The sequence below is a fragment of the Stegostoma tigrinum genome, chromosome 8 (assembly GCF_030684315.1).
Source record: "Stegostoma tigrinum isolate sSteTig4 chromosome 8, sSteTig4.hap1, whole genome shotgun sequence".
Lineage (NCBI taxonomy): Eukaryota > Metazoa > Chordata > Chondrichthyes > Orectolobiformes > Stegostomatidae > Stegostoma > Stegostoma tigrinum.
Window position 1 is genome coordinate 3395350 of NC_081361.1, and position 19872 is coordinate 3415221.

The 19872-nt window shown below is 49.4% G+C and overlaps 1 long non-coding RNA gene across 1 annotated transcript in view; it reads left to right on the top strand.

Moving 5' to 3' along the window:
- The window catches only part of LOC132209893 (uncharacterized), a 50559-nt gene that overhangs the window by 26401 nt on the left and 4286 nt on the right, over nt 1–19872 (top strand). Inside the window, exon 2 of the long non-coding RNA XR_009446038.1 lies at nt 14031–14114. This is a non-coding gene — a long non-coding RNA (uncharacterized LOC132209893). The remainder of the gene's footprint in view (nt 1–14030; nt 14115–19872) is intronic.

Genomic DNA, 19872 nt, shown 5'->3' on the forward strand with positions numbered 1-19872 from the left:
GAAATATGCTGGCTCTGACCTCTCATTTTTGAAAGCTTCCAACTTGCCAGATGCCCCTGCAAATAGCCTCCCCAACCGTCTTTTGAAAATTCCCGTCAAATACCATCATAATTGCTCTTGACCTACTTTATAACTTTATTTTGTGGACCAGGCCAATCTTTTTCCATAGCAATTTTCAAACTAATAAAATTGTGATCTCTTTGCCAAAGTGCTGCCTCAATACCACATCAGTCCCTTGCCCGACCTTGTTTCGCACGTGGAGGTCAGGGTCTGCCCCTTCTTCAGTCGGGCTGTCTACGTATTGTTTGAGGGAGTTATTTTTAAACACACTTAACAAATTCCTCCCATCGAAAGCGCATAACACTGTGCGGTATCAGTCTCTGTTTGGAAAATTATAATCCCCTACCATTACACCCTGATTGTTCTGATAGACAGCTCAGACCTCTGAACATATTTGCTCTTCAATTTCTCACCAATTGTTGGGTTGTCCAATTATATCAAAGCAATCGCCCACTCTTATTTCTCAGTTCCACAAAAATAGTTTTGCTGGGCAAACCCCAGGAATATTCTCCAATTCAAAAATACCTCTTCCCCTCCTAACTTGCCTCTCCTTCGAATCTTCCTGTGGTGTCTGTACCCTGGTACATTGAGCTGCTTGTCCTTATTTTCCCCTCACTGTTTTTTTTCTGTAATATGTTTGCTGTCCCAGCCCCATGTCCTCATCCATGCTCTGAGTTTATCTGCCTTTCCTGTCAGGTCCATTGCATGGAAATAAGTACAGTTCAATTTTATCACTTTTACTTCATTTCTTGCCGTGCTGTTGCCTGCCTTGTCTATTTAAATTGCTGTCTTCAACGTCTTTGCCAGTCTCTGCTGTTTCGGATCCAACACCCCTGCGAGGCTGGATAGATCCTTTCGGGTACCTCTACTAATTCACCTTGTGAGGACGTGGCCCCAGTTCATGTGTCTTCACCACCCTGTCTGCCTGTGCTGATGCCTTCAGGGATCTATGGACTTGTGTACCAAGGTCCTTTTGTTTCTCAGTACTCTGCCTGTACCTACTGTTCATTATGTATGTCCTTCACTTGCCGTAACTCGCACAGTGTATTACCTCAAACTTATTAGAAATAAGTTCTGTCTGCCATTGCGCTGCTCAGTTTATCAGCCGATCAATATCGGACCGTCGTCTGAGACCATCCACCTCACGATGGACAGCGCGTCCAACTTTTGTCATCTACAAACCTACTGATGATACCATCTACTTTCACAACCAAGACATTAATGTACAGAATAAACAGTAATGGGCCTTGCAGCGATCCCTGCAGTCTGCTGATAGTCAAAGGCTGTCAATCACAAAAAAAACTCTCCACCAGTTTAGGATCTATTTTTGCCGACTTGTCTCAATCTCATGGGTTCCTCCCTTTTGAACCAGCCTTCCATGTTCAACATCGTCAAAGGCTTCACTGATTTTCATGCAAACCATTTCATTTGCACTGACCTCATCAATAATTTTTGACACAATTTGAAAGAACTCAACTGAATTCATCAGACAGGATCTCTCTTGACCAAATCTCTGCTGATTAGCCCAATGATTCCTTCATTTGCAAGTGTTGATTTGTCCTTTCCCTCAGAATTTCTTCCAATAATTTTGTTGCGACCGATATCAGGCGATCTCTTCTCCAATTACCTGGCCAATCTTTGCTCCCCTTCTTGAACAAATTAAACACATTAACTATCTTCCAGTCATTCAGCACTACACATGTGGCCACTAAGCGATTTAATATATCTGCAAGGCCTCTGCAATCTCCTTTCTTGCCTCTTATAGTAGCCTGGGATAAGTTTCAATGGGCGCTGGTAATTTATCCACCAGTATGCCTGAAAAGCATTTAATTCTTGCTCCTTATTAATCGGAACATGTTGGAGATCCTCACCATCCTGAGCCACAACAATGCCACCTGAAGGCGGCAGGAACAGTACCTCATATTTTGCTTGGGAACCCCGCAGCCCAATGGTCTCAGTGTGAACTTTGTAAGCTTTAAAATCTCCCCACCTCTGACGTCATCCCAAAACCAGCGAAGCTTGGCCCCTCTTCCTTGACCTCTCCGTCCTTTCTCCCAACTTTCTGCTCCTCCAACCTCACTGACCACTCCCCACTCCCACCGCCTACCTACCAGCCGCATCCACGCCTCTGTGACCTGTCCATCTTCCCTCAACTGACTGTCCCCATCCCGACTCCCTGCCGACACTCACCTTGACTGGCTCCAGATCTGCCTCAATGGCCTGTCCATTTTCTCTCCACTAATCTGTTTTTTTAGCAAACTTCCACCACCACCTCCCCCCAATTTATTTCAGAATCCCCTTCCTCCCCCCCCCACCTTTTCTGAAGAAGGTTCCAGACTCGAAACGTCAGCTTTCCTGTTCCTATGATGCTCCCTGGCCTGCTGTGTTCATCGAGCTCTACACCTTGTTATTTTATCATGCATTCTCATTGTATCACTTTATAACAGTCCAACTTTCCGAATATAGACTCAAATCCAAGTAATTCCTCCCCCACATCGATATGTGCCAGGTCCTGTCTAATGAAAGTGATAATGCCTAGTGGTAGAGGTAATCTAATAATAAGCTGCATTCCTCGAATTTAGACACTTAACTTCGGTACTAAATTGTCATTTTCCATTATGACATCCAAACGTAGAATTATTATATCTATCTCCAAAAAAATGATGGTAGGAGGAAACTTTATTTGCTTTTTCAGATGCATATTAAAGGTTCCCACTGAAAAAGCAAATTAACAAATTTGGACCACATGGACTTGGAGGTGATGTGCTGGCATGTGTTGAAAATTGTTTAACAGATGGTAAAGCACGTGCTTATAAATTTGTTGATTTGTGAGTTTGCAGGCTGTACCTTGAGAGTTCGAGGAAGGATTCATGTTTGGGTTCCAGCTATTCACAGTATCTGTCGATCAGTTAGATGCACAGATCAAATAATTTTTTTCCATGTTTGTTGATGGCATAAACATAGGATTGTGAGTTGCATAGAGAATACAAAGCTGTTAAAGGGACATGAATTGTCCCTGAGTTCTATCGCATGTTCATGCATGTGATGTGGCCATTATTTACTTCCCATCTTTTATTGCTGAAGCTGGTGGTGGTGGTTCTAAGCAATGTAAACCTTGGTTTCTCTTCACAGATGTTGACCTTTTCCAGTAACTTTTTTTTTTGTGAGCTGCCTTGCTTGGCCCACTGAAATCCTTTGGGTTGCAGACAGCCACAGGGCTGTTAGGAAGGAGCATGGCTTGGATGGGACCTTGTAAATGCTGCTGGTGTCATACACCTGCTGCTGTTTTCCTTCCAGGTTGTTTATGGTGTTGTGAAATGCTGCTGCTGATGATCCTCGTAGATTGTGGACACTGCTGTCACGTTGCGTTGCGAGTGAAGTGAGTTAATATCGTTCCAAACATGAGGCTGCTTTGTGCTGGATGGTGTCAAGCTTATTGAATATTGTTGGAGCTACATTCACCCAGACAAGTGAAGGGAATTCCAAGACAATGCTGACCTGTGCAGTGCAGATGGACAGCACGTATTCTGTGGGATGCTGTTGTTTTTAAAACTCCTTTTCATTGCAAAATATCGGTTCGGTGTTTGGGAACATTTATTTTGTCCTGTCAATGATGAATGGCCAGTTCTGTCCAGAGAACTGTGCTTTATTTTCTTGCAGATTGAGAGTGGCCAGGCCTCTGCATGTTCAGTTGTGATTGTTTTCAATCTGTGTTCTCCCAGCAATTGCTAACGTGTGCAATGAGAGCAAACAGTCAGTTTCCTGAGTGGAACGAGTCTTTTTTTTTAAATGTTCTGTGGACTGTGATTGCTCACAATTGTATGTGTGCAAACTGCACTTGCTCAGTCCTGTGTGAGGAGTTGTTTCCAACCTGTGACCTGCAGTTGGTCAATCCTGTGTTGCAAACTGCTTTTGTCTGTGTACATGAGAGATAACTGCACAGAGGCCGGTGTCCTATCATCAAATCACCCTTTATTTACCCTTGCTCAGTACACTGCCTATGGCCAGCCAGCTCCGAGTCATTCCCCTGAACTGAGAAGATTGTCAATCCACTGTTTTATTTTTCCTTTCGAATCCCACTGTGGCAGATAGTGGAATTAGAATTCAATAAAAATAATCTGTAATGATGTGTCCATTGTTGATTATCAGTTGAAAAACAAAATCCCAACTCCTTACCGAATGTCCCTAAGGGAAGGAAAACTGACCACATCTAACCAAAATGTGACTCCAGACCCACCACAAAATGGTTGACTCATAACTGTCCCTTAGCAATTGCCCAGTGCAATTATCAATGGGCACTAAATGCTGGTCCTTCCAGTGACACCCTCATTCCACGAATGAAGAAATAATAGGGTATATTTCCCTTCCCACCCTCTGCAAGCATTGCAGCAATTTGTACTGGTTTTGTAACATCATTCAAGCCCTTGCCACTCTCTAACGCTCTCACCACCTCCAGCTCCTTCAACTCTCCCTGGTCCTGTCATCTCATTGAGCCCCAACAATGTTTCCTCTTGCAAGGAGCCCATCTGCAGTCCCTTTAACACCTACTTCCATATACAATGGCCCGTTGTCATTTGCTGGAACACATTCCTTCACTTCAGAATTTTTTTTTCTTTGATTCTTTCTTTGGTTTTCTTTGAATCCGATACTTGGTTCCCTGAGTGAGAGAGAATGGGAATTTCTTGCGGAGGTTTTGTCTGCTCCAATGGAATGTCCTTCTGTTGAATGTTTTACACCGTTCCGTGATTATTTATTCACTCGGGATGTGGGTGTTTCAAGCCGGCCAGCTCTTATTTGCAACCCAAGCTGCCTTTGAACTGAGTGCCTTGCTGGGCCTTTTCAGAGGGAGTTGGGTGTCAGACATGTTGCTCTGTGTCTGAAGTCACATGTCGGCCAGACCAGGTGAGCAGAGCAGATGTCCTTCCCTGAAGGATATCATGGAATCAGATGGGTATTTCAGACATTGTCATTAATTTATGGATTAATAGTCTCGTGAGAGGAACACACGGCCATCGCCTGTCCCACTCGAAGCTCGTGTATCCCTGAGTACTGATACCAGTGCACCATGAATCAAAACTCCTTCTTCCTGACCATTGGGTGATCCTGACACCTTCCTGGTGATATCAGCCAGTATCTCTTCAAACAGTAACTGTCACAGTGTGGATCTAATGATTGCCGCTGCAATGAGATCCTGAGCCAGCAGAATTCTCCACTCCAGAGATGTGGCAGCAGAGGCCAGGGATGGAGACAGGGATTGTCCAGATATCTGCAGTGCTCAGCCCTCTTCCACATCTGTAATCCTCACTGCATCAGTCTAATTTCTCGGTCTGTTTATGCTTCTGTCTTCGGCAAATACTGAAAGTTGCTGACTGAGCAGAATTCCTGACTCCAGTCTGGTCCATCACCATGTTGAAGTCAACTGGTCAATGCAAGCGACAACGGACAGGGAGATCTGGAGCATTCGTCAGATCTTGCAGTCAGGTAAGATACTCACAGTGAGCAGAGCAGAGCAGAAGGCTTAAAACATTGACCCATGAGGTATGATGTAGCTACAGTGCAGAAGGGGGCGCACAGTGCAGAAAGACCCCAGACTCAATCACAAACCTGCTGATGTTGTAGGCTTGCTCACCGAGCCAGGAGCAGGTAGACAAACATATAGGCTAGCCAAAGAACAATAACGGAAACTGAAATACTTCATGGACAACACTATCCACCTAATACACTCTTCCCTAGAATTCCTCAACATCGTCAAGGACACCAGAACAGAAGAGGAGGAGATGATGATATTCTTTGATATTACGGCACGATTTACATCCATAAACACTGACTGAGCCAAAGAGACAATGGCCACTCTGCTGGATGAACCAGGATGGCAGGCGCTGCAAACTAACAGAATCAACAAGGACAGCACCCTGAAAATGCTGGATATGTGTCTCACCTCCCGAAATTCAAACAAATCAATGGAACACCAGTGGGATCCCTATATCAGGACAGCTTGCAGAAGTGGTAATGCAAAGATGAGAATGGAAAACGCTCCCCACTATCTAACCCAAACTCTGGGTCCCCTGTGGTAGATGACACCTTGATGATCACATCTAGAAGACCAGAAGAAACCCACTGACGGATAAACAACATCCTCACTAGAATAAAATTCATAAAAGAAGAGAACAATAACCCTTCCTCAGCTGTGGTGGAATGTAAGAGCAACAGGGAACTCCAGATCATCGTGTACGGAATGTGTACAGCTCATACGGACCAGATACTTTACAGGTATTGGTGGATAGTTGCTGGTGTGATAAACGGAGATACAACAGGACAAAATTCAAACGAGCCACAACACACTGCAGCAACCTGGAACTGCTCATATCAGACGTGGAGCACTTATACGGAGTTTTTAAAGGAAATGGATACCCAAAAGGCACAATCCACTGTTACCCACAGGACAGACCACAACAATAAGGCACAATACAGCCACATACACCAGTCATCCTACCACAAATCAGAGACCTATCAGCGGTGACCACAAGACTATTCAGATCCTGAGGTATCAGGCTCGCCCACAAACCAACAACCACCTACGACTGCTCTTGACAAATGTCTGGGATCCCACACCCAAAACCAATACGAAATACCACGCAAGGACAGTGAGAAACATTATGCAGGCCAAACTGGAAGAAAACTGACAACAAGGATGCACAAATACCAACTATCCACCAAGAGACATGACCAGTTCTCACTGATTTCAGTACACACTGACAAAGAAGGACACCAATTTGACTGGGACAACACATCCACAATAGTACAAAGCAAACAGAGACATGCTAGGGAATTCCTGGAGGCCTGGTATTCCGACTGGAAATCCATCAACAAATACGTTGATCTGGACCCGATATACAAACCACTGGAAAACAAAACTGGAAGTGATGCCAACCACCCCAGCAAACCGAGGCACATAAATAACAAGTGGGACAGAACACCAGCCCTTCACTGGAGGCACACTGACAACGTAACCTAGCAGGGTGATGAAACATCTGCAATCAAACACACTGTCTCGGCGAGCAAGTCTAAAACATCATACACAACCTGAGCTGCAAGTCTTCTCAAAAACCTCACCACCCTACTTTCAGCTCTGTACTAAAGCTTCCGAGGATTGCATAGGAAGTCCATAATTCTCAATCCAGGCCTGTGCTGTCTTCGTGAGGATAAGAACAGCAGAATTAAAAGCGGGCCTCTCTCAAGACGGTGGCATTGAACCCTGGGATGTTTCCGTTCCATGTTCTCTCTCCAACAGTCAGTCATATAGTAAGTCTACAGATCCTTTGTTGCAACTCATCATCTTCAGTGCATTGAATCCTTCTAACTCCTCGAACATTTGATATCTCTGGCTCCTCCAGTCCTCGCTAAAATCCCTCTGTATATTTAAAACCTCTGCCAATTCTGACTCCCCTTCCCATCTTTGCAAATTGCTCCAGTCTTGATAACGTGTCCAATCCTGGTATTGTCCTCCTCCTCAAGTCATAACAATAATTTTGACACTTGTCATCTTATCCACTACTTACAGTCCACCATGTCTCTGTAATATCCTCCAGCCCCAACTCACCTCCCCGTCTGGACGACATCCTCATGCCCCTGCAACACATGATATCACTGTAACCTTCTCCAGTCCCGAGAACACTCCTGCCTCCCGTAACACAGCACCACATGACCTCTGTGACAATTGACCATTCCTACAGACCTCCCTATCTCTAAATTTCTCCAGTCTGATAGCTCTTCCTGCCTGTGTAAACTGCTCCAATATATTGCATTCTGAAGCCATTTTAATCCTCCTCATGTTTGCAGCCTCGTTCAGTCTGTACAATCTCTCCTATCGTGACAATGCTCCTCATTCTCCATCCTTCAGGCCTTATTAGCCTTACTAACTCTTTAACCTCTTGAAGCCACTAAAACCATCCATATACCTGTAAAATCCTCTTGATTGCTGTATCCAACTCCAGCCCCTACATCTCTCTGTTTCTCTAACGTCCTTCAGTCCGAAGATCCGTGCAAACTGTCACCTCATCCAGTGTCTACAATACTTTGTATTACTAACTTCATCCAATTGCAAAAACCATCCTGAACTCTGTAACCTGCAACATGTGAATCCCTCCCTATCTCTGGAATTGGTTGCAGCCCCCATAGCCCTTCACATTCCTGGAACCTTCTTTTGTTCTTGTAACCTTATCCCATTCCAAACCGCAACTTATCTGCATCCTCCTCCTCCTCCTGTTCCTATAACCCTTGTGAACTTCTAGATCTTGCCCAAACTCTGTCATGCTCTGTATGTTGCATCATCTTCCAAAGCTGTCAACTGTCTTTCTCTCTCAAACCTTATCTAGTTCCTGCTCATCGCCCTCTCTCTGTCAAGCCCCTCATTCTCCAAAGTGCTGCTTGCCAATGTAAACTTCTCCTGTCCAAACAAAGGGCCATATGACTGTCACCTCTTTTCGCCACTGAAATTCTCCGTGAATGTTACCTTCTCCATTCGTTATAGCATTCCCTTTCACAGTTAGTTCCTCCAGCCCTGAGAACCATTCCTGTCTGTGTAAACTCATATATTGCCTGTACAAACCTCTCTTGTACTGTAACCTGCACAGATCCTCTCTATGTCAATTACGCCAATTGATCACAATCAGTGCCCCCCATCCTTACAACACCAACTGTCTTTCTAACCTCTTCCCCACCCTACAACCCTCCCTTTGTCTGTAATCCCCTCTAGACCCTGTAATCTTTGCTGTGTTCGTAACCATCTTTAGTCTGTAGAATGCATAGTGGCTCTGTCAGTTTCTTCCAATCCCTAACATTGTCTGTACCAGTGTAACCTTCTCATGGAGATAGACAGGGAGAGTTCTATGTAAACCCCTACAGATCACCCAGGTACTGAAGTGACTCATGAATGTGAGGCAGGTAACCAAGACACAAAACTAAGAAATGGCCCGACAACAGTCCCTATCCCTGTAGCTTCTCCCATCAACACAACCCTCCATGCCTGTGTATTCGACTTGACTCCTTCAACCCTCTCGATCCTCGAAACCTTCACCAGCTCCATTGACTCTCCGTATCTGTGAAAAAAATCCAGTCGCTTGAACCATCGCCATCCATGTAGTCTCTTCCATTCAGGAGAAACCTCTCTACCTTGATAACTTCTTTTTTCATCCCCCAAACCCCTCGCTTTTGATGTAACCATCCCACACCGCCACAAACTCACTATCGCCATCACCTCTTGCAGCTCCTCCCTATCTCGGTACCACCATCAACTCTCTACTACACTTGCTGTCATGTCGTTTCATCACTACAACCCTCACGATCACAATAAACTCATTTTGTATCGATAACACATTCCATCTTGCTCCACGATAATAAAATGTGAGGCTGGATGAACACAGCAGGCCAAGCAGCATCTCAGGAGCACAAAAGCTGACGTTTCGGGCCGAGACCCTTCATCAGAGAGGGGGATGGGGGGAGGGAACTGGAATAAATAGGGAGAGAGGGGGAGGCGGACCGAAGATGGAGAGTAAAGAAGATAGGTGGAGAGAGTGTAGGTGGGGAGGTAGGGAGGGGATAGGTCAGTCCAGGGAAGACGGACAGGTCAAGGAGGTGGGATGAGGTTAGTAGGTAGCGGGGGGTGCGGCTTGGGGTGGGAGGAAGGGATGGGTGAGAGGAAGAACCGGTTAGGGAGGCAGAGACAGGTTGGACTGGTTTTGGGATGCAGTGGGTGGGGGGGAAGAGCTGGGCTGGTTGTGTGGTGCAGTGGGGGGAGGGGACGAACTGGGCTAGTTGAGGGATGCAGTAGGGGAAGGGGAGATTTTGAAACTGGTGAAGTCCACATTGATACCATATGGCTGCAGGGTTCCCAGGCGGAATATGAGTTGCTGTTCCTGCAACCTTCGGGTGACATCATTGTGGCAGTGCAGGAGGCCCATGATGGACATGTCATCAAGAGAATGGGAGGGGGAGTGGAAATGGTTTGCGACTGGGAGGTGCAGTTGTTTTTTGCGAACTGAGCGGAGGTGTTCTGCAAAGCGGTCCCCAAGCCTCCGCTTGGTTTCCCCAATGTAGAGGAAGCCGCACCGGGTACAGTGGATGCAGTATACCACATTGGCAGATGTGCATGTGAACCTCTGCTTGATGTGGAATGTCATCTTGGGGCCTGGGATGGGGGTGAGGGAGGAGGTGTGGGGACAAGTGTAGCATTTCCTGCGGTTGCAGGGGAAGGTGCCGGGTGTGGTGGGGTTGGAGGGCAGTGTGGAGCGAACAAGGGAGTCACGGAGAGAGTGGTCTCTCCAGAAAGCAGACAGGGGAGGGGATGGAAAAATGTCTTGGGTGGTGGGGTCGGATTGTAAATGGGGGGAGGGGATGGAAAATGTCCGCCATTTACAATCCGACCCCACCACCCAAGACATTTTTCCATCCCCTCCCCTGTCTGCTTTCCGGAGAGACCACTCTCTCCGTGACTCCCTTGTTCGCTCCACACTGCCCTCCAACCCCACCACACCCGGCACATTCCCCTGCAACCGCAGGAAATGCTACACTTGTCCCCACACCTCCTCCCTCACCCCCATCCCAGGCCCCAAGATGACATTCCACATCAAGCAGAGGTTCACCTGCACATCTGCCAATGTGGTATACTGCATCCACTGTACCCGGTGCGGCTTCCTCTACATTGGGGAAACCAAGCGGAGGCTTGGGGACCGCTTTGCAGAACACCTCCGCTCAGTTCGCAAAAAACAACTGCACCTCCCAGTCGCAAACCATTTCCACTCCCCCTCCCATTCTCTTGATGACATGTCCATCATGGGCCTCCTGCACTGCCACAATGATGCCACCCGAAGGTTGCAGGAACAGCAACTCATATTCCGCCTGGGAACCCTGCAGCCATATGGTATCAATGTGGACTTCACCAGTTTCAAAATCTCCCCTTCCCCCACTGCATCCCTCAACTAGCCCAGTTCGTCCCCTCCCCACACTGCACCACACAACCAGCTCAGCTCTTCCCCCCCACCCACTGCATCCCAAAACCAGTCCAACCTGTCTCTGCCTCCCTAACCGGTTCTTCCTCTCACCCATCCCTTCCTCCCACCCCAAGCCGCACCCCCGCTACCTACTAACCTCATCCCACCTCCTTGACCTGTCCGTCTTCCCTGGACTGACCTATCCCCTCCCTACCTCCCCACCTACACTCTCTCCACCTATCTTCTTTACTCTCCATCTTCGCTCCGCCTCCCCCTCTCTCCCTATTTATTCCAGTTCCCTCCCCCCATCCCCCTCTCTGATGAAGGGTCTCGGCCCGAAACGTCAGCTTTTGTGCTCCTGAGATGCTGCTTGTCCTGCTGTGTTCATCCAGCCTCACATTTTATTATCTTGGAATCTCCAGCATCTGCAGTTCCCATTATCTCTGATACCATCTTGCTCTACTCCTCCTTGTGCAAGTAATCTCCTGAGTCATTCAAAACCTTTGTCTGTTATCTCTTTCAAAAACAAAGAAGATAATTACTTTTATAACCAAGAAAAGCTTCTACCATCCTCCCTGTCACAGTAACCTCCTCTAACCCCTACATACCTCCAGTTTTGTCACCTCTTTCAGCCTGTACACTTCTGTGTAACATTGTAATCTTCTCCAGGCTGAATGACTCTCCCTGTGTCTTTAACTTTGACAGTGCTCCACAGCTCTCTTTATCTCTGTAACTTACTCCACTCACTCCAACGCTCCCGATCGTTGTAGATTGCTCCAGTCATGACCGTTTCCGTATGGCAAGAAAGCAGGAAGAGGGAACTGAGCTAAATGATCAGTCGTGATCTGATTGAAGAGTGGAGCAGGCCCATGGGGCTGAATAGTCTACACCTAACCCATTTTCCTATGTTTCTGTGTAACACTGCCTCTCTCCATAACCACCTCTGGCTCCTGCTATCCTCCCTATGTGTAACTTACACAGCCTCTTATCACTGGAACTTTCTTACACTGCAGAGTATTGCGTATATCTCAAACCTGCTCCAGTACCTGCATTACTCACGGTCTGTTTCCTCCTGCAGCCCAATAGCCTTCCATGTTTTCTTTCCCTTCAGATGCTGGAATTCTCCCTATTGTGTAACATTATATCCTCCAGTGTCCCGACCTCCGTGTGCTCCTCCAATCCCTATAGCCACCCCTGCCTCTGTGACCTCGTCCCACACGCTCATACCTCTTACAACATTGAAACTTTCCCTATCTCTGTTACCGTTTCCTGCTCCTTTAAACCTGTCTGATGCTCTGTAGCTCATCAGCCCACCCTGTGTATGCAATCTGAACCAGCCTCTGTTGCCCTCCTTTATATCTGTAAACTCCTCATTTTCCTGCAAACATCTATCTCCAGTAAAGGCCTCCAGCCCCTGTCTCACTCCCCATCTGTCAGGCCTCCTCCAGTCCCTGCAAACTCTGCAGTCCACAGTCTTTCTAACCTCCCCTCGGCCCAATAAATCTCCCTACACTCTGTACATTTTTTGTAGCCGCTGCAATGTTCCATTTCTCTGTTTGCTCCTCCCCTGCCTAGAGCCCTGCCATTCTTTGTAAACCAGCATCTCAAACACTGTCTCTTTGTGTAATGCTGCAATATGTTTCCTATTACTGTAGCTTAAAAATGTCCCCCTCTCTGTAAATAGCTCTGCAAATTTCACCCACCCCTACAACTCTGTGTCTCAGGATCACATCCGGTTTGTTCAATGCTACTTTATCTGTATAACTGTCTCCAGCCCCTATTGCTGTTTCTGTCTCTTTGAAGACACTTTTGGACTCCAGCCTTCCCATCTAAGTCTTGCTCCATCTCTACATTGCATTTCTTCAGTCGCTACAGGTGTCCATTTCTGTTTTGGATCCTATTTTCTGTGTACAATGCACCATTCCATAAAACATTCCCTGTTTTTGTAAAGCACCCCCATCCTGTAAGCGTCCTTATCCCTGCAAACTGCTCCAGCCCTCCTAACCTCCCCCTCTCGATGAACTCGTGCAGCCCCTACATCTCTTTGTCTTGACGTGAACTCCTCTTAGTTCTAAGATCCTGTCTACCTATGAAATCTCGTCCACTTAGCACAGCCCTCCCAATCTTGACATCTATTGACGTCTGTGTAATCTCCTCTACTCCTGACAACCCTTCCTATTTGTATTAACGCATTCAGATCACATGCTTTGTAGCTCCCTGAAACCCCTTCCTGTGATTGCAACCCTCCGTATTTATGTAAAATTCTCATGTGTACAAAATCATTCTGATCTCAGTCACCTCCATTTACCTCCGGTGCTGTTCTGGGGATGTTTCAGAGATAGGAAGGTTATAGAACCTGGACATGTTCCAGAGAAAGGGACATTTGCAGACATGGGAGAATAGTGCAAATGTAGGAAAAGGTGGGATCCTGCAGAATGTTAGAGATCGGGGGATGTATATTACCTGTCGGATGGTACCGAGGTAGAAAAGGTGTGGAATGAGAAGGAGGTTACATTTTGTGTCATAGATTTTCCTGATTGCATCATGAAATTGTAAAACAAAATCGTTTGTATCTGCAAATGCAATTGTGAGATCTTGCTGAGCTGATATTGAGGCTCATTACTTGAATGTCTGAGCGCCGCCTCAGATTCCCAGGCTGGGAGATGTGAGCTCTGATGTAAATCTATTTGCCCAGTCTGTCTGTGTATCTGACACTCATCTGCTGCAGCTCTGGTCAGAAAGCATTCTCCATGCATCAGATGATACCCACGTCTGCATGACTGGCCAGAACTCCCCTCATCAATGCATTCATTTGGACTTTTTTTTTGATGTTACTTTGAAGTAGCAGTTTTGTGAGCTACAAGAATTGTTCTCCAAAGGGACAGAATGAAAAATGTAGTCTAAAATTTTGGCAAAGTTCAATAGCTTGGGTTGTGGATAAGACTGTTGACTTGCTCACCGAACTGGCTTGTATTTGTTCAGGTGTTGTGTCACCGTGCCTGGAGACAGCCTTTGAACCGATGTTATTCTACTCTGCTGGGAATTTATGCTGTCCGGTCCGTTATGGTGAGTACTGTCATTTTCAGTTTTGATCTGTATGGGTTTGTAAGTAGCGTCCGATTCTATGTATTTGTTGATTGAAGCATGGATGGAGAATCATGCCTCCAGGAATTCCCATGCGTGTGTGTGTTTGGCGTGGGCTACTATGGCCACTTAGCCTCAGTTAAATTGACGGCCTTCATTGTCTGAATGCACAGATATCAAGGAGAATTCATCGTGCCATTTTGCTGCTAGCTGACGTTCACATATTCTGACGGCTAATTTCCTTTCTGTCTGTCCACTGCCATGTTTTGTGGTAGGTGTGGCATGGTATTACGTTTTGGAATAGACAACAAGACTGGATGTAAATTTGCTCACTGAGCTGGAAGGCTCATTTTCACACGTTTCGTCACTTTTTTTATTTGAAAAAATATACTTTATTCATAAGATGTACAAAAAAAAACATATTTATACACCTACCCAGTCATGCAAGCCGCTCCAGGTTACCCGGGGGTGCATACACCAACTAAAGGAAAAAAACAAAACAAAGAAGAAAAAAACAAAGCAAAGAAAATACCCCGGCAGTTGTCTCCCCACGCAGTCCCATTTGGCCCCCTGACCAGTTGGGGGAGGTGCCAGCTGGGCCCAGTTACCAGATAGGGCTCTTTTTTTCCTATTCTGGACGAGGGGTTTCACACGGTGGTCTTTCCCCACAGTGCCTCGGCGGCGGCTGCCCCAGGCTTAACGCGTCCCTTGGAGTGCACCAGTCTGCAACACTCAGTCCGTGTCAGTTCTTTCAGCTGGCAGACCAGCAAGTTGCGGGCAGACCAAAGAGCATCTTTGACCACATTGATAGTCCTCCAGGCGCAGTTGATGTTGGTCTCAGTGTGCCTCCCAGGAAACAGCCTGTAGAGGACGGAGTCCCGTGTCACGGAGCTGCTCGGGACGAACCTCGACAAATACCACTGCATCCCCCTCCAGACCTCATGCGCATAGGCACACTCCAGAAGGAGGTGATCGACAGTCTCGCGGCCCCCCCCCGCCCCCGCAGCCGTCTCGAGGGCAGCGTGCGGTGGTGCAAGAGATTCTGGGCATGCATGAAGGATCTCACTGGCAGAGCCCCTTTCACTGCCAGCCAAGCAATGTCCTTGTGCTTGTTTGAAAGTTCTGGTGATGAGGCATTCTGCCAAATGACTTCGGCAGTCTGCATGGGGAACCACACGATGGGATCCACCCTCTCCTTTTCCCGAAGGGTCTCGAGGATACTACGTGCTGACCGCTGCCTGACGGCCTTGTGGTCAAAGATGTTTCCCTCCAAAAATTTCTCCATGAAGGACAGGTGGTACGGGACAGTCCACCTACTCGGAGCATTCCGCGGCAACGAGGCTTAGCCCATCCTTCGCAGCACCGGAGACAGGTAGAACCTCGGTAAGTAGTGACACTTGGTGTTTGCGTACTGAGGATCTATGCACAGCTTGATGCAGCCGCACACAAAGGTAGCCGTCAGGGCGAGTGTGGTGTTCGGAACGCCCTTTCCCCCATTTTCCAGGTCTTTGTACATGGTGTCCCTGCGGACCCGGTCCATCCTTGATCCCCAAATGAAGTGGAAGATGGCCCAGGTGACCTCAGCGGCGCAGGTCCAGGGAATAGGCCAGGCCTGCGCCACGTACAACAGTACCAAAAGCCCCTCGCACCTGACAACCAGGTTCTTAACCGTGATGCAGAGGGACTGGAGCGTCCACCTGCCCAGCTTCTGCTTCAGTTTGGTGATACGCTCCTCCCAAGTCTCAACGCATGCCCCAGCTCCACCGAACCAAACACCCAGCACCTTCAGGTCGTCTGTCCTGACGGTGAAGGGGATGAAGGAGCAGTCGTCCCAGTTCCCAAAGAACATGGCCTCGCTCTTACCCCGTTGACGTTGGCACCCGAGGCCAGTTCAAACTGGCTGCAGATGTCCGACAGCCTACTCACCAGCCAACAATCGGTGCAGAAGACGACGACATCGCCTTGACCTGAAGGCCTCCGCTGCCTGGGATAGTCACGCTCTTCAGGCTCATGTCCTTCCTGATGGATGTGGCGAAGGGCTCCACACAGCACACGAACAAGGCAGGAGAGAGCGTGCCTGACTCCAGATCTGACAGGAAAACTGTCTGATTCACACCCGTTGATCGAGACTGCACTAACAATGTTTGTGGAGACCTACCGGATCCAATTGCGGATGCCCTCCCCGAACCCCAATTTGGCGAGGACGTCCCTCATGTCAGCATGAGAGACCCTGTCAAAGGCCTTCTCCTGGTCCAGGCTGATGAGGCAGGTGTCCACCCGCCTGTCCTGCACGTAGGCGATCGTATCCCTGATGAGCGTGAGGCTCCCAACGATCTTCCTGCCCGGCACAGCACAGGTTTTGTCAGGGTGAATAACCGACTCCAGGACAGACCTGCCCCGGTTGGCTCTGACCTTGGCCAGGATTTTGTCGTCCCCGTTTAATAGTGAAATGGGACGCCAATTCTTAATTTCTTCCCTCTTCCCCCTTCCTCTTGTAAATGAGGGTGATGATGCCCTTCCTCATGGACTTGCACATTTCCCCTGCCCGAAGCGCACTATCGTACACCTCCAGCAGGTCCTGGCCGACCAGGTCCCACAGAGCAGAATACAGCTCGACCTGTAGTCTGTCGCTCCCGGGAGCCTTATTCTCCTCTCCAAGGACTTGAGGGCTCTGGTCAGCTCCTCCAGGGATATCGGCCGGTCCAGCTACTCCATCGTGCCATCGAATAAGACCACCGTGATAGACAAGAGAAACGACTCGGAGGCCGTGCCGTCCGTGGGCTTCGCGTCGTACAGTCTGGCATAGAAGAATCTGCTGGTCCTCAAAATGTCGGGCCGAGATGACGTCACCGAGCCGTCGTGCTCCTTGAGCCGGCTGAGCACAGAGTTCTCTTTGTGCACCTTCTGAAAGAAGAAACGCGAACACATCTCGTCCCGCTCCACAGAGCGGACCCTGGACCGGAAGATAATCCTGGAGGCCTCCGCGGCGAAGAGCGAGGCTTGCTGGCCCCTCACCTCGCGGAGGTCCTCCGTGACATCGACCCCCATCGACTGCAGGAAGAGCAGGTTCTGCATCCTTTTCTGGAGTTGCGACAGATTTCCCCGCCCCTCTCTCGCCTTCCGAACACCCTCGAGGACAAAGAACCTCTCGATGTTCTCCTTCATCGTCTCCCACCAGTCGCCCCGAGACTCAAAGAGGGGTTTCACGGCTCTCCAACCAGCGTCCTCCCTCTTCAGCTCCTTGACGTTCTCTGGGGTCAACAGTCGTGTTGAGCTTCCACGTCCACTTGCCGGCCGGCTGGTCGTCCTGTAAGTGACAGTCGGCCAGCAGGAGGCAGTGGTCAGAAAAAAACACCGGTTCGAGGCCGGTGGACCTGACCGAGAACGCCCGTGACACAAACAGGAAGTCTATCCTTGAGCGGATAGACACGTCTGGCCGCCACCAGGTGTATCTCCGCTGCGCTCTGTCTGCAGGGGTGCTGAAGACATCGAGCAGCTTCGCGTCCTTCACCGTGCCCACCAGGAATCTGGGACGTGACGTCCAGTTGACTCCCCCCACCCGCTGTCCCCAGGCCGGATCTTCCATCTGCATCGATGATGCAGTTGAAGTCTCCGCCGAGCATGACCGGGCTGGACATGGCCAGCAGAGGTGGAAGCTGCTGCATGACGGCGAACCGCTCACTCCGTACCGCTGGGGCGTACACGTTGATCAGCCTCAGGGGACCGTTCCTGTAGGTGACATCAGCCACTAGGAGGCGCTCCACCACCACCACCTGAACTTGAGAGATTATGAAGTTGCACCCGCGCAGCAGAATAGCCAGGCCCGAGAAGTGACAGTCGTTACGCCCCCCAGACCAGATCGAAGGCCCACAGGTCCAGGCACCCAACCATTTCCCGTACCTGCTGAGCTGCGGTATCCCGCACTCCTGCTGAAACAGGAGGTCTGCCTTGACGGTGGTCAGGTCGGCCAAGGTGGACACACATCTTGCGGTGGACTTGACCCTGCGCACATTAATGCTCGCAACTCGTACCCGCAGTGACCGCAGTACCCTCCCCGATTCCAAGGTCCAGCCCCCTCTATCTGTCCCTTCATGTCCATTGCCCGGGCTAACTGCCCGACGCTCTCCGGGCTCAGGAAACCATCCGTGCTGCCTTCCAGACGGCACCCCCCCGTCGCGGGTATGGAGTCAGGAGAGTCTGGCTCTGGGTCAGACTGGGGACATGATGTTTCCTGCTTCCTGCCTGAATGTTCCGGGGGTGGTTCTCCAGGGTCCCAGCAGCGCGTGGCTGGGTGTCGGACAAAGCCTCATGACGCTTCCCGTCACCTGGAATCGGGGTGCTGCTTTCCTTCTCCCTTGAGATCTTTAGCTTCTGCTTTGGGCGGGCCTCCTCTGAGGAGCTCTTATAGCCCTTCATCAGAGGAGCTCTCACAGCCCCTCTGTAGCTGCCTCTTCCTGCCTGATGGCTGCGGGGCCGTGCCCCGCTGGCGCGCCATCCTCCTCGCTTTCCGGATTGTCGTCCACTCCCCTGGGTCACCTGTCACCTCCTCCATCAACTCCGGGTTGTTGGGGGGAGCGGAATCTGCAGGGGCGCTTTGCTGGCCTCGGGTCCATCCTGCGGGGCTTGTCCCTCCTGCACGACCTGGCCCTCCTGCACATTAGGGGGGTCCTTGCAGGGGCCTGGTGCCTTTCTCTCCTCCAGGGAGGCTTGCCCCGCATTGCCCCTGCCGGCAACTTGGGCGTAGGTGGTCCCCCGCCGCGGCATGCCCTATAAGAGGTGGCCGGCTTCCACGCAATGGTTGCAGCTTTTTTTCTTGTGAGCAATCCTTTGCAAGATGTCCCTCTTCCCTGCAGATCCAGGGAGATTCGGAGGAGGCCCGCCCAAAGCAGAAGCTGAAGACTTCCACTGAGAAGGAAAGCAGCACCCTGCTTCCAACCAGAGGACAAGGGCAGGGCACAGTTCCAGGGAAGGATCACCAGACCCGAAACGTTAACTCTGTTTACTCTGTCACAGATGCTGCCGGACCCGCTGGGCTTTGTTTTTGTTCATGTCATTCGTGCTGCGGGTGGGTTGGGGTTATTCTTCCAACCAATCGGGGGAGATAATGGGAACCGCAGATGCTGGAGAATTCGAGATAACCCGGTGTGCAGCTGGATGAACACAGCAGGTCCAGGAGCATCAGAGGAGCAGGAAGGCTGGCGTTTTCGGGCCTAGACCCTTCAGAAATGGGGGAGGGGAAGGGGTTTCTGAAATAAACAGGGAGAGTGGGGGAGACAGGTGGATAGGAGACAGACAAGTTAAAGAGGTGGGGATGGAGCAGGTAAAGGTGAGTGTAGGTGGGGATGTAGGGAGGGGATATTCAGTCTCGGGAGGACGAACAGGTCGAGGGGTTGGGATGAGGTTAGCAGGTAGGAAATGGGGGTGTAGCTTGAGATGAGAGGAGCGGATAGGTGGGAGGAAGAACAGGTTAGGGAGGTGGGGATGAGCAGTTGTTTAGTGCGAACTGAGTGTAGATGTTCTGTAAAGTGGTCCCCAAGCCTCTGCTTGGTTTCCCCGATGTAGAAGACGCCACAACGGATACAGCGGATGCAGTATACCACATTTGTACCTGCATTCCCCATACAGATGGCCTCAAAGCCCTATGCTATTTCCTGTCCTGCAGGGCTAATCAGTACCCCTCCACTGACACCCCCCCCCCCCCCCCCCGCCTTATGTGCTTAGGCGAACTCATCCTCACCCT